Raw genomic sequence first — 15,818 nt, 5'->3', positions numbered from 1 at the left:
TTTACACAACAAATCTATGTCCGGTGGCTTATCTCTGATAAACAGCAACTATGTTAAAACATTCAAAGCCTTTAGACTAAGCTTGATGTCTTTAACCAAATACAAGCCAAAGAATCTTTAAACCCACCTATAACCTGTAAGCCCCCCCTCTTCAAGATGGCCCACCTTTTCAGGCCAAAGCAATGTATGCCTCCCACGTATTGATTTATGAATTTACCTGTAACCTCTGTCTCCCTAAAATGTATAAAACCACACTGTAACCCAGCCACAGCGAGTCCACTTGCTCAAGGCCTCTTGGGCGTTGCTCCGGGTCATGGTCCTCAAATTTGGCTCACAATAAATCTCTTTAAAATTATTTTACAGAGTTTGGCTTTTTTCCGTTGACAATCCTGTGAACAATTCTCTAAAAAGGAATTTGGAGAAAGACTATTCCAGTGAACAGCTTACAAAACAGAGGACAAACCACCTTCAGTGTAAAACAAGGTGTGGTTCCAGAGAACAAAGGGAAGGCTCAAGTTATATAGGAAAACTTCCCGCCCAAGGTTCCCAGTCAGGTTTGTTTATGTAGATAAAGGAAGGTTGAAACTTGCTTAGTTCTGATTGATTGATGCAGCTGAATTCTGATTGACTGGTACAGCTGAGCCCTGACTGGTTAAGGAACACGAGCTCTGATTAGTTAGTTCAGGTGAGCACTGAAAGTCGGAGAGATAAAAAAGTGCAGGCTGGGAAACTGAGAGTATGTGTGTGACCCCTAGTCAGCAAGTGGCTAGTTGGCTCCATTTTGAATGTAGGCCCAGTTAGTTACTTGGGCTCCATCTTGAAGGATTGACTCTTTCAGGTTCACATGTGTTCACAGTCCCAACTTCCTTATTTTACAGATGAAGAAACTAGTGTGAATAATCAACCTAAGTGATTACTAGAGTTACTGGTAAGTGATTTTCTAGTAGTAGAAATAGCTGTGTCCCCTAAGAAATGTAAATATAGCAGTAAACTTTATAACCACAATTTGTCAGAAATGTCACTCTTTGTATGTTTTAATCATATTACTTATTTACATATAATTAATTTCTAATTACCATCAATTTTCAGTTAACCAGAAAAACAATATGCTTAATAAAAACCATAATTGAAAAACATTTTGTATAGGTTTTTGTTATTTTTAATAACTTCTTGAATTTTTAGACCTTATTTTCCTCATGAAAGTATTTGTTTTAGAATTCTAGTATGTTTTATTCATTTTAAAAATGATCTGTTGAATATTGAGACCATGATTCTCCCACCAAGATAAATATTTATCCTCTCAGTATTTAATCAAATTTTTAAAAACTAGCCTATTATATGTATGGTAGTGCATTATGGGTATGAGATATGGATTCACATCTCTTATAGGAAACCTTTCTGCCAGATGGATTTCAGAGTTCAGAATTTTTCAGACTTTAGAAAGGTGTACTTAATGTAACATCCCATGAGGTCTGGGGCAGCACTCCCCAATCAAGCTAACATTTTTTCAGGAAAAGTCATGAATATCACACTAAGTAGGACAAATGAAGCATTAAAGTAGTCTTACTTCAGATCAAGTTTCTCAGATCAGGTTTTGCCACTTTACCCCTGGGTTCAGGTCAAGCCAAGTATTAATGACAAGTCAAGTCAGAACAGGTTTAGCCACCAAATGTTAAGAAAAACATTTGATTTTCAGAGCTTTTTGGATTTCAAAATGTTGAATAAGGGATTGTATACCTATTCAAAGAATTACTGGAAAATAAATCACTGAGTAACCCACAATTTTTCTGGAGCAATTACAATTTCAAGTAGTTTCTAGGCAGTTGTCCTGACCTATCACATACCTACCAACTGGCCTGTGTCCTGGGTTTTAATTAGTAAAATATGCTGACTGCTGACTCTATCCAAAAGACACTTTTTTTTTTTTTTTTTGAGACAGTCTCACTCTGTTGTCCAGGCTGGAGTCCAGTGGCACAATCACAGCTCACTGCAGCTCAAGGCAATCCTTCTGCCTCAGCCTCCCGAGTAGCTGGGACTATCTATAGGCCTGCACTCCCACAGGGTATTGCTATGTTGCCCGGACTGGATTTGAACTCCTGACCTCAAGCAGCCCTCCGCCTCGGCCTCCTAAATTGCTGGGATTACAGGTGAACCTTATCATCACTTTCAAAATCGAGCATCCTACCCTTTGACCACTACCTCTTATTCTTCTAACTTGCTTATTTAAATACGCCCACTGTAACTATTTTTCAAACTCATCAGGATCTTTAATCCATTAAGCCTTCTTCTTTAAATACTTCCCTCAGTGTCAAACTTAGAGTCCATGGACGATCATTTCATTAACATTACTTCCCATATCCTAAATTCCTTGACTTTCTACCTTGCACATTAGGTGCAGTATCATATAACAAATGTATTGCAGACTCTGTGGTCATCATATGCTTTACCACTAAAGGTTATGTCTGGAAATACTAAACAAAAACTTTGAAGTTAAAATTGAGTGTCCTGGGAAGTTTCTTGCACTATCAAAAAGAGAAACTATAATTTATGATATTGAGAACCAGAGCCTGCAGAAGTGTATACTTTAGTGAGACCTTTGCCCCACCTAGCTCCTAACAGTGTTCTTTGTTCCATGTGCAACTGAAAGGTCACTAGAATGTAAATATTCTGTAACCTCTCTTCCTTATCTTACAGCGAAGAGTAATAGCCAGCATAGTTGTTTGAATTCTTAAGGTATTTATGTCAACAAGATTCTTCCCTCTCAATGTTTCTTATTAATACCCCTTTATTTTGTGAGTCACTTGCATGTCAATAGTAATTAAAGTTAATAAAAATTATCTTAAGAAAAAATTAAGATAATCATCAAAGGTTTAATTGTAACAAAGGCTGAATCAAAGATTTAGGATGAAATGTGTTTTTATTTTCACAAATCCCAGCCCGTCCCACCTTCTCAGGAACCCGACATGATCTCTTTTTTATGTTCAAGCCCCTGGTCTCTACTGGATCTTTCTCATTGTCTTTTAAAAATGCTCAAGTCTCTTTCATTTAATTTTTAAAACCTTCCCTAGCGCTATACTTCCCACTAGCTACTACTGTGTTCTGTCTTCACGCTCACAACCAAACTTCTCACTTCTAGAAACAATTGTCTATATTGTACTCCCTCATCTCCCACCCTTTTCACCCCACTTCATTCTGGATGCTGCCCTGGTCATACCGAAACAGGTTGCATTAAGATCATAACGTGCATAATGTGCTCTACATAGGCAAATCCTTCTTAATATTCATGCACTTCCCATGGATGCTAACCTGGTGTCCAACCACATCCTTTGATTTTCCTAGGAGTCAAGAGGACCATGAAAAGGAATTTGACTTTTATCCATGATTGAAAAGTTCAGTCATTTACCTGATTGATACCTAGCCTACCTCATAAAATGTGAACACGTTCCTGAAAAGCCCAAAAATTTGGGCGAGGGGAAGGGAATTTGGATATGATTGTCATGCCAGCTATCAATGGAATGCCTCTCCGTTCTAAATTCACCCTTTTTGCCTGCTCTGTGAAAATGCATTTGGACCCTATAAATATTTTTCCTTTGCCAGATGGTACAATGTTAAGCTTTGTCGGTAGAAAACCTGAAGAGACATTGCAAGAGGAAAGGATTCTGCTTCCTGGCTCCTGTGTGCTTACTCAACAGACTCCTACGGCACATGTGGCTTATATGTGTGGCTTCTCCAGCGTCCAGCTACTGCAGCCCACTCAGCTTTCCCAGTATCCAGATCCTACAGTGCAGGGAGCTTCTTCAGTGTCCAATCCCCGTAGTGCACAGCTGCTAGCAACACCAAGCACCCAGCAACTCAATCCCACCTGGCTCCACTGCCTCCAGACGCCCTCACCACCTGCATGCCTCTCTGGGCAGTTTTGTGGTGGAGTACCTCCAGTGAGATACCTCTCCACGAACAATTTCCCAGAACCCCTAGAGGGCATATTTCCAGCAAGTTCCAGAAGGCATACTTCTAACAAGATGCAGAGGGCAGATTTCTAGCGAGTTCCAGATAGTGGATGTCCAGTAAGTTCCAAAAGGTGAATTTCTAGCAAGTTTCATCAGCTCAGCAACACAAGGACTTCTCTGTGGGACTTCTTCATTCAATGACCCACAGCCATGCCCTCTCCAAGTCATGAATCTCAGCTCTAGGGGGTGCTCTTCTGGGAGGCACTCTATCTCAGCCCTGGGGATAGTCTCTCCTTACATCTGCTGTTCTTATATTCTTTAGGGTTCCCTTCACTTCTATTAGCCTTGTTACTCTAATCCCCTGTTATAGTTAATAATTATTTATGTTAAACTTTCCTTGTTCAAATCACTGTGTGGTTTCTCTCTACTGATTAGACCCAGACTGATACAACCCTTCTACCCCTTCCTTTAGCTTAATAAATAAATAAAACTTTCCTTGTTTGTTTTTCTTTCTTCCCCTGAAATGATTTCTCACTTCAGAGAGTCCATTCAGTTCTGACCAGCTAGGGTTATTGCCATATAGCTCTTTGTTGTACTGCAATTTTGTACTGCTATTTGATGTTAATTATGATGCATAGGGGCTAGAATTTCTTCAGTGACATATAGTTTAGGTTGTAGAATTCAATGAATGATGATTTATTGCCATTTAGCATTGGGTTTAGTAGATGACAGAAATGCCTTTATTCCCAGAAGAGACCATGGCTATGCTAATCCTGCCATGAGAATAAAAGGAAAAATGAAATTATTACTAAGTACTTACACTGAGCATCTTTAGAAAGTGATTTATAATAATATTTTATTTGATTACTTGTGAAAAGTGGCTTTTGAGACTGTGTGGTGTGATATAGCAAATTCTAAAGCAAGCTGTCAGTAGACAAAATTCACCTTCTTGAATCTTTCCTTTTCTATACTTTTCTCTCCCTTGAAGTTACCCTTCATAGGTTCCTACCCCTCAGGCACCAAAGAGACTTATGAAGGAAAAAAGGAAACTGATTCTCAGTAGTAATCTCTGTGACTGTGAGGGATTTAATATAAGTATGAGGATCTCAAAATAAGACTTAGGAGCATGAAGCCATGAGTCCGTCGTGCTAGGCTCCCATGCATCAATGGGGAGGATCTCTTTAGGTAAAGGACCTTCCTTGTGCTTCTCAAAGCACAGTTGCTATCATTCCATGAGAATTTTGTTTTAACCCATATCTTTTTCCAATTAGCATCCTGGTTTTCTTCTTTCCTTCCCAGCTGAACTTGTTTAAAGACCAGTCTATGTGATGTGATAGTATATTTGAGATATGATATTAACCTATTTTTTCTTGGTATTTTCCCCTTCTATAGCTTGCCACTTTCCCGGCCCTCGCCACTTATCAAACCCATAGGTTTGTTGCCTTGGGGAAGGGACATGTAAAGAAAATCTTTCTGGCTTTTTGCTTCCAAACTCTCAAGACCCCAAATGGGGAGAGGATTCAGGCCACAGAGAAAATGGCTTGAGGAGAAGCCAAGAACAGTGTTATGTAAGTGGAAGGAGAACTTGTAGCAGCCTCTTCCTCCAACCCTCAACTCTAGAAGTAGATTTCCCTGGGCTGGAGAGGGTGGGACAGGGGAGGGTCCATCTAGGTGGACAAAACCACACAGCCTGTCTAATCTTCCTGGGTCTCTAAATATCCCCTACTCCATCTTAGTACTGAATAATGTTTCAAAATCCCCACAAAACTAGACTGGGGACTCAAAATAGAAATTGAAGTGGTAGAATATATTAAAACTTATATTTCTTTACAGGCTTGAGTTGTGGGCTAAACTAATACTGCTACATGTTCATTACCCTGGTATCCCCACTTCTTCACTGACCATTCATTTGTTCCTCACCCCATACCATGTGTTCAACTCTCACAGACAACTGAAAGATCCCATGATAAGGTCATCAACAACCCTCTTATTCTCCAACCTAGTTTCCAATTCTCAGACCTTATACACCGACTTTTCAACGAAGAGATTGATTCTGTTGATAGAATTGTCCACTCTTTCCTTTTTGACAATTTTTCCTACCTCCCTTCTGTGACATAATTGCACCCTAGTCTTTCTTTCATTTCTTTGAATACTCCCCAATTTCATTTGCAGGCTTCTCATTTTGCAGTTTTGCCCATAAGTACTGATCTTCCTCAGAGCCCAGCCTTCAGTCCCTTTAGGTTTCAATTATTTCCTATTATTATTACATATTTTCAACTGACAAATGTATTAATACATTTGTAAATAACTACCAGATCTGTATCTCCAGCCTTGTCTTTCCTCCTGACATTAGCCCTATATAGACATCCACTTAGATGTCACACAAACATTTTTTCTTAAAGGTGACTTTCTTAAAGGGAAATTGCCATTCCTCCCTCTCCTCACCCCCTTCACCTGTATTCCCTTTCTGCACCAATCGAGGTCGTGGCAGGAAACAGATGGCACACTCAAGAAGTCACTGATGCAAGTTTAGTGATGAGACTTTAAGAGATCTGGTAAAAGTTCTCTCTAGAAGCAGAGGGACTAGCAATCGAGGGGAAGCTGTTATCCCTGCTGGGCCTAAAAGGGTCAGGGAAGGACTTGAGACCTGCATGTGAAGGAAGGGCTCCCTGACAGAAGCTGTGGCCATAGCCATGCCCAAACTGTGGCCTCTCTCCGTGATCTCTTGCTGATACCATTCGTTGGCCAAACCCAACCTAAAACCAGGGATCAAAGGAGCCCAGGGATTCAGTCCACAGAGGTCAACTTCCTGGGGCAAAAGCAGTGAGGTGAAGGGTGGAGCAAATGGAGAATCACCAATCTATCGCCTCAGTTAATGGCAACACCAAGGACCCAGTCTCCTTCAGCAGGATCCTGGGAGTTTTTCTCAACTCCTCTCTTTTACTTACTTCACTACATCCTGGCCAGTCACCAAATCCTGTACCTGTTACTTTTGGAATGTTTCTCACATTCATCCCCTCCTTGCCATTCCATACCAGAGCTCCCAGCTCAGGTCTTTATCTCTTCTCATCTTGATAAATGCACACATTTCTTATCTAGTCTCTCAGCTTCTAGCTTCAAACCATGCCTTTACCATCTCTTCACATTGCTATGAAAGTTATCTTTCTAAAAGGCTAAGCTCGACATACTTTAATGACCAGACCATTGCTTTCTCCCAAATTTTTAATTTTTTTTAGTTTTTAAATGAATTACAAGTATCATATACCACAATTCTAAGGAAAGCCAAGTTGTACTGAAATGTGTTAAATAAAATGTGAAATCTTCTAAAGAGGTAACCATTAACAAATTCATTATATTTTTTCAGATAGGTTTTTTCTTAACTTTTTATTTTGAAATATTTATAGACTTACAGAAAGTCACAAACAAATAATAAAGAGACTCCCCTGTACCTTTTACCCAGTGTTATGAGTTGGACTGTGTCTTCCAAAAAGATATGCTCAAGTCCTAATCCTGAGTACCTATGAATGTGACCTTTTCTGCAAATAGGGACTTTTCAGATGTAATCAAGTTGAGATGAGATTGTACTGGATTAAGGGTAAACCCTAATCCAGTGGCTGGTGTCCTGGTAAGAAGAGGGATATTTGGACACAGACATGCAGAGAACAAACAGCATGTGACAATGGAGGCAGACATTGGAGTAATATATCTACAAGCACAGGAATACCAAGGATTGACAGCAACCACTAGAGGCTGGAAGAGAGGCAAGGAAGGATCCTCCTCTAGATGCTTCAAAAAGCATGCCCCTGCCACCATCTTGATTTCAGACTTCCAGATTTTGGACTTCTAGCCTTTGATAATTTATTACAGCAGCTTTAGGAAACTAATATTCTGAGCTCCCCCCCCACCCCCTTGGTAATATTTAGTGTAACTATGGTACAATAGCAAAGCAAGGAAATTGACATTAGCACAACACTGTTAACTAGACTATAGACCTTGTTCAGATTTTACCCCAGATTAACTTTTTCATCACACAAAAGTGTGAACATGTATGGACATGCACTCTCACACACACACTTTCATTGCTTTTTTTTTTTTTTGAGACGGTCTCACTGTGTTGCCCAGGCTAGAGTACAGTGGTGCATTCATAGCGCACTGCAACCTCAAACTCCTGGGCTGAAGTGATCCTCCTGCCTCAGCCTCCAGTCCCAGCCTCCCAAGGAGCTGGGACTACAGGTACTTGTCACCATGCCCAGCTAATTTTTCTTTTCTTTTCTTTTCTTTTCTTTTCTTTTCTTTTCTTTCCTTTCCTTTCCTTTCCTTTCCTTTCCTTTCCTTTTCTTTCCTTCCTTCCTTCCTTCCTTCCTTCCTTCCTTCCTCCCTTCCTTCCTTCTTTCCTTTCTTTCTTTCTTTCTTTTTTTTTTTTTTTTGTAGAGATGCAGTCGTGCTCTTGCCCAGATTGGTTTTAAACTCCTGGCCTCAAGTGATCCCTGCACCTTGGTTTCTCAAAGTGCTGAGATTACAGGTGTGAGCCACTATGCCCAACCTACTACCACCTTTTTAATAAAGATCATTTTCCTAACCATGCCAGAGTTTGTTTCTTTACTGGACACTACAAACACTGACTGATAGAGTAGGTTTTTAAAATGAAAAACCTTCCCAACTTTTTAATATGAATAATTTCAAACATATAGAAAATTTAAAAGAATAGTAAAATTAATACCTGTATACCATCCATCTTAATTCAACAATTAATAATGTTTTGATAAATTTCCTTTATCTTTATATGTATGTATGTGTTCTTTCTGAACATTTGAAAGTTAGTTGCAAACACCTAAGAAAATGAATCATTCCATAATATCCTTATAAAAATAGGCTGTATTCAAATTTCCCCAAATGTCCCAAGAATGCCTTTGTACCTATTATTCAAGCCAAGGTCCAAGAAAACACATTGTATTTGGTTGCCTGCCCAGTGTCTTTGTGTAATAAAAAAAAAGATAATATATGGGCTTTAGTCTTTCTTTTATTGGCTTCTACCTAGTGACCAAGAAGATAAATATGGGAACTAACAGTTACTAAGCACTAATCGCATGCCAGGCTTCTGTGAAGTGATAAGCATAGCAATATGAATAGGGCAAGGTCCCTGACCCCAAAGATGTACTCCCTTTGTGTTTCTCCAAATGCACACAATTTAATGATTTCACTTTTAACCAGTTTAAGGAACAGATAGGGACAAGGGATATTAGAGTTAATCATATTCTTGGCCCAGAACCACATTATGGAGTGAGAGAGCTGCGTAGAGCTATATGCACACATCTAATAATTTATCATCCACTACTTTCAGAAGCCAGGACAAACATCTCAGCATGGTGATCAAAGACTGTCACAGCATGATTCCAGTCTAACTGTCCAGCCTCAACTTTCACCACTTTCTCTTATGGTACTCAAACTAGACCCACAGTTTCTAGAACATATTTCATATTTTCCCGTCACTATATTCTACTGAAATACTTCGCCCTACCACAACTACCGGCGTCTATCTTCAAACTCCCATCCACACTGCAAGGTCCAAGACATATAACCACGACCTTGGTGAAAATGTTCTCAAATCTATTTTCAATTAGAAGAAAGCTTTCCCTCTTTTGTGCTCTAGCTTGTATATCTCTTATTTTGCTTATCAAGTTTTGTATTATGTTATTGTATTGTGCTTTTCCCCTAAGTAAACCCATTGAAGGCAAGAACTTTATTTTAGTACTTTCCTATACTATCTATCACATGGTAGGTACTCAATTTTTGTGAATTTGATGATAATAATCATACAGCTTTGAGAGTAATTAGAGAGTAACTTTAGCAAAACATCAGGCATTAAAAGGAATTCTAATGAAAATGGGATTCAAATGGTTGATTCTGTATACCTGGCCCTCTTCACATCGAACACCACTTTCTCAGGGAAGCCTTCTGAGATCTTCCCTAACGAGGCATATTTGCCGCATTATAATCTTTCAGCATCATATTATTCACAGTTTATTATTCACATTTATTCACAGTTTATAATTATGAATTTATTTTTCTGATTATTTCATGAATATCTTTATCACTAGATAAAAGGATCTATGAGGTAAAGGATCATGTTTGGTTTTCTCCATCAGCACAGCCCCAGCACCAAAATGACTAGCATATTGCAGGCATTTTATAAATATTTGTAGAATAGATGAATATTGTATTATCATGGTGCCTAAGAATCAAAAGTTTATAAGTGGAAATACTAATAACTGCCTAACAAATAGTCCCAGAAGCGTGACCACACCCTTAAGCTACAAAATGACACAAGCACATCATGCTGTGTGCAATGTGCCATTCTTTACTGATGATCATAAGGTTTAAAAATGACATGAACTCATCTAATGGAAAATCATTTTGATAAGCCTATTTTTATAAACCCACTGCTACATATTCTATGAATAAGCAGTTTTTAAAAAATACATTTCCCAAATATATGTATGTGAGTACATAAGTTTACATATGTAATATACACACATATACAACCCTCATGACCTTCTTTAATTGATTTATTAAAAGTTATTTTTTTAATTTGCATGAAAATTATCTTGTAACCTGGATCAATTGTTAGCACTGCGCCTTATCTGAAGAATGTAAAATAGAGATACAGCAGCTATCAGATTCATGTGATAAAGACATTCAATCGACAATATAAACCCAAAACTAAGGGTGTCTAAATTACCAGCTTATTTACATTGGTCATCAGTTTTTGGGATTATTTATAAATCTTCATTTTCATCATGAGGACAGCAAGCATAGATTTTTATTGTTTAAAATTTACCATTAAAAAGAATAAAATAATTCCTTTACGGAGTATATTTAATATTCTCCAAAACAGTCTGACACTTTAGACTCCAGAACAAGCACTGTCTTTGGCACACAGCTAAGATCATATGGTGTTAACATTTGTTATTAAGGAAAAAGTCTCTGTATGTTTTTAATTTTCATTTCTGACACTTAATTAGGATTAATAAAGTTACCCCGTTTACAGATTGTAAGAGCTGCCAAGACTCCTAAAACTGTAACTAGAAAGATGGATGAAATTTGTGACATTTCTCACATGAGACCAAGTGGGATCAGACACATTAATTCTTCTCGTGTAGCTGAGAATCTGTGTGCCTCCATGTCTACGGCAAAGAGGCTAAATGAACTTAAGGCATGATCTTTGGCAGCTTTATGCAGCGTGATGGGCATGAAGAAAAATGTTTATAAAAGAACACATTTGAATCCCTGGTACCTCTCGGTGGGATCACTACATTGTCAAACAGTAAAGGAATGTTTAAATACAAATAAATTATGCATTCCCTGAACGAAGTCTACTCTCCGGTGCATAATTACTGGATGTGTACTTGGGAGTTCCAAGTTTGAGTGAGTGTTTCATTTCTCACTTACGGGATTTAGCACCCACCATGCAGTAAACAACAGCTTCCAGATGCCAAAAATACATTCCTGCCAGCAGCCAGCAGATGGCTGTGTGGATGGCAGACAGGACGCCTTCACACACCGCTCCATCCTGGGCTGGCTGACTTGTTTTATTTACTAATTTGATACAGACAAAAGAAGTCACGCCGTTCGTATCTGAGCTTCAAAGTATTATAATGAAATAAACAGCCATGAACAGGCCACCCAAACGTAAGGAGAGCTAGCACATTACCAATTTTTTTCATCTACCTGTATGTATGTTCCTCTCCTACCTCATTTTTCTGCCTTCTCTTCAGAGGTAACTGAAATCTTGACACTTTTTTTTTTGTATTTATTCTTCCTATACTTTAAAAAAAGTTTTAGCAGATATGTATATATCTTTAAACTTTGTATTGTTTTATTTTCCTTGTTTTGTTTTACAAAATAACATTTTTTTTTTTTTTTAAGACAGAGTCTCACTCTGTTGCCCAGGCAAGAGTGCCATGGTATCAGCCTAGCTCACAGCAACCTCAGACTCCTGGGCTTAAGTGATCCTTCTGCCTCAGCCTTATGAGTAGCTGGGACTACAGGCATGCGCCACCATGCCCGGCTAATTTTTTCTTTTCTTTTTTTTCTATATATTTTTAGTTGTCCAGCTAATTTCTTTCTATTTTTAGTAGAGACGAGGTCTTGCTCTTGCTCAGGCTGGTCTTGAACTTCTGACCTCGAGCGATCCTCCCGCCTCAGCCTCCCAGAGTGCTAGGATTACAGGTGTGAGCCACTGCGTCCAGCCACAAAATATCATATTTAATGTAGTCCTCTGCAACTTGATTTTATCATCTATATTGTTGCTTGTAGCTATAGTTTACACATTCAATTTTACTGCTGTATAAAATTCCATTGTGTGACAATACCATGATTTATGAATTCATTCTACTGTCTCTAGACATTTGGGCTATGTACAGTTGGTTTTTGTTTTTGTTTTTGTTTTTGCCATTATGAATGATGCTGCTGTGAAAGAGTTTCCTGATGAAAAGGTACAAGAGTTCTCTAGGAGTAAGGGCTAGGAGTAGAATCGTTGAGGCCTAGAGTGTCTCAGTCCATTTGCGTTGCTATAAAGGAATACAGAAGGCCAGGTAATTTATAAAGAAAAGAGGTTTTGTTGGGCTCACAGTTCTGCAGGCTGTACAAGAAGCATGGCGCCAGTGTCTGCTTGACTTCTGGTGAGGGCCTCAAGCTGCTTCCACTCGTGGCAGACAGAGAAAGGGAGCCGGTGCATGCAGATCACATGGCGAGAGGAAGCAACAGAGAGAGGAAGCGTCAGGCTCTTTTCAACACCCCTTGAGGGAACTAAGAGTGAGAACTCACTCTGGTGAGAATGGCACCAAGTCATTCATGAGGGATCCACCCCTACGACCCAAACACCTCCCACCAGGCTCCACCTCCAACACTGGGGATGAAATTTCAACGTGAGGCTTGGCGGGGCTAAACAAACCATAACCAAACCATAGCATAGAGTATGCAGAAGTTCAATCTTACAAGACAGTGCCAAACTTTTCCGAAGTGATTGCGTCAATTCACATTCTCACCAGTGGTATGTTAGAGTTCCTGTTAGTCCACATCCTCACCAACACTTGATATTATCAGACCTTACTATTTGTCAATCTTCTAGGGTGTAAATAATATCTCAGTTGGGTCATTCCTAAGCTATCTTCTTCCCAGCCCTGACCACATTCCAAGCCATCCCACACCTGTTGATCTCGAAGGGATTGAAGGAGGGGTAGGGGGTAGAGAGTATCTTATTGAGCCATGGAGACCCTGAAATTGATTTGAAATTGAGTTGGTCCCTACAAAAGCATTTCCTGTGAAACTCGAGGTCATACAACATGTACACTCATTCCTTAAATTAATATATTTTTAGATTCTCATATGTGCCAGGTACTTTTCTAGGTTGAGAAATATCACAGTGAATGAACAGACAACATTTTTGCCCTCTTGGTGGGGGAGGAAACAGACAATAAAGAAATAAATTTAGAACGTAATATCAGAAAATGAAGGCCAGTTTTGTAGCCAAATAGACCAGCGCTCAAATCCACTCTACACACCATACCAGATACTTGACTTCTCTGAGCCTGTTTCATCTTTTATAAATAACAATTATCATCTTGCAGGATTATTGTAAGAATTAGGAACTAATGTATAAAAGATTGGTATTCTCTGTTGTCTGGCCACTTTAAGGAGTTTCTGGAGCAAGAGGAGCCAAGAATCTCAAGGATGGGGCAATGTCATCTACTAGATTGCTCCTCCTGGGGCTGAACTCACAGGGCACCACTTTTTATAAATAGAGGCAGAAGCCTGTGAACCTCTGCCAGCCAGCACTGGCCTGTTCATTGTGCCCCGTTAACCACTATTCACCTTCTCCCACTTACTTTAACTGACCTCTTGATTCTGATCCTGCTTTTGTCCCTTTGTGTGAGGCTGTAAGCTTTGGTATTGAGCTCTGTTCTTTATAGCCACACTATCTTCCTTGGTATTTTTCAGACATTACAGATAACTTTATTTAAATATTGATTTTAAGAAACCAACTAGTAAAAAATATATATGAGCCAATCTGGAAAGTTTGAACACTAGTGAATATTGGATGATATGAACGAATTATTGATAATTTTTAAAGTGTGATAGTTATATTGTAGCATGTCAAAGAAAAGTGTTATCTTTAGAAATAAATAGTGAATATTTTTGGATGAAATTATAGAATGTCTTGTTTGCTTTAAGATAATCCAGTGGTGGAAGGAGGGCTGGTGAATTGGTTGGAAGTATAGCAGTACAACAATGGATCATGGAGCTTATTATACAACTCTATCTACTTTTGTATGTTTCAGTTTTTCCATAATAAAAAAGTAGAAAAAAATGATGCAAATACACTTTTGCCTCAGGGCCTTTGTATATATTGTCACTTCTGCCTGGAATGTTGTTCTTCCAGATAGCCACAGAGCCTGCTTCCTTGATTTATTCTGGTCTCTGGTCAAATATCACTTCCTGAGATGGGCCTTCTGTGACTACTTTATACAAAACAGCATCTCTCTTATCCTGCTTACTTCTCTAGTCCTCTAATACTGCTTTGTTTTTCTTTATAGCATTTCTCATTATCTGACACTTGTCATATTTTCATTTGTACAAATGCAGGCTCCATTTGGACAGAGACTTATTTGTTTCACTCGCTTCAGTGTCTCCATTCCTTGAACAGTGCCTGGCACATAAGAGTGATAAAGAAAACCCCCATCTATTACTTAGCACAGCAGCCACCTGAGACCCCCACCCCTCACAGAAGACCCGCATCAGCGTGATACTAACCTAACACCTGGCCCATCAACTAATCTATTACCTGGCACATCAGCATAACACTAAACCTATTACCTGGTGCTGCAACTACCCTATTACCTGGTGCATCAACATAATACTAACCTATTACCTGACACATCAACTAACCTATTACCTGGCGGGCATTAGTCACCTGAGACCCGACCCCTTGGATCAACCCAACTTAATAAAAGTGGGAAAAATTGGGTAGGCGGGGCTCAGAGTTTGGTGGCCAGACCCCTCTGAGCCCGCCGGCGAATAAACCTTGATCCTTGATTCTCCGACTCTCCATGTGCCGATCGGTTTGTCCTCGGGACCAATTGCTGTAACACTTGCTGTAACAAGAGAAACTCAAAAAATATTAATTAAATGAACGAATGTACATGTTACACAGCTCAGAGTCCTAATCAAAGCCAGATCAGTAATCCCACTATACTGAGTTACTTTGTCTACCACCAATTGATTCTCTGTCCAGAGTTCTACTCATGCATTTTAAGGATGGGAGAAAGCATTTTTTAAATAGGTTTAAACAGGTTAGTTATTACCATTCCCAGTCCAGTTTGGAGGGACTAAAAAAGAATTGTCAGATTACCACCCTGAGGTCACCAGGACTGCAATGTCTTAGAAAAACTTCCATTTTAGAGTCAGCTCTTCTCATGGTCACTGCCTAGAAACAAACGTACTCTCGCTAATTTAACCCTTAGAAACATAGACCATTATGTTATTCCACAATTGAACTCTGGCTTCTCCTTTTCCTGAACATAATATAACTGCCCATCCTTTGAAGAACACAATTTTGGATTGCTTTCCCAATAGTAGTGAATTTACTCTGGGATCCTTACAGCTGTAGACTGATCCTTTTCTAGACCAGTCGTGCACATTCACACGAGACTGACAAGGCCTCTGACCGTGAAACCAAGGAAACCAGAGTCCTGGTGTCATTTAGCAAACCACAGGACCTTGACGGTTCTTCTTCCTTGCCTTCCTTACCCTGTTTAATGTGACAATAGTGATTTCTGGACACCTTTGCCAGACCTTGACTTCCTGTACCTT

Source organism: Lemur catta, chromosome 11 (genome assembly GCF_020740605.2).
Source record: "Lemur catta isolate mLemCat1 chromosome 11, mLemCat1.pri, whole genome shotgun sequence".
In the NCBI taxonomy this organism is placed as follows: domain Eukaryota; kingdom Metazoa; phylum Chordata; class Mammalia; order Primates; family Lemuridae; genus Lemur; species Lemur catta.
Note: the sequence above shows the minus strand (reverse complement) of the source record.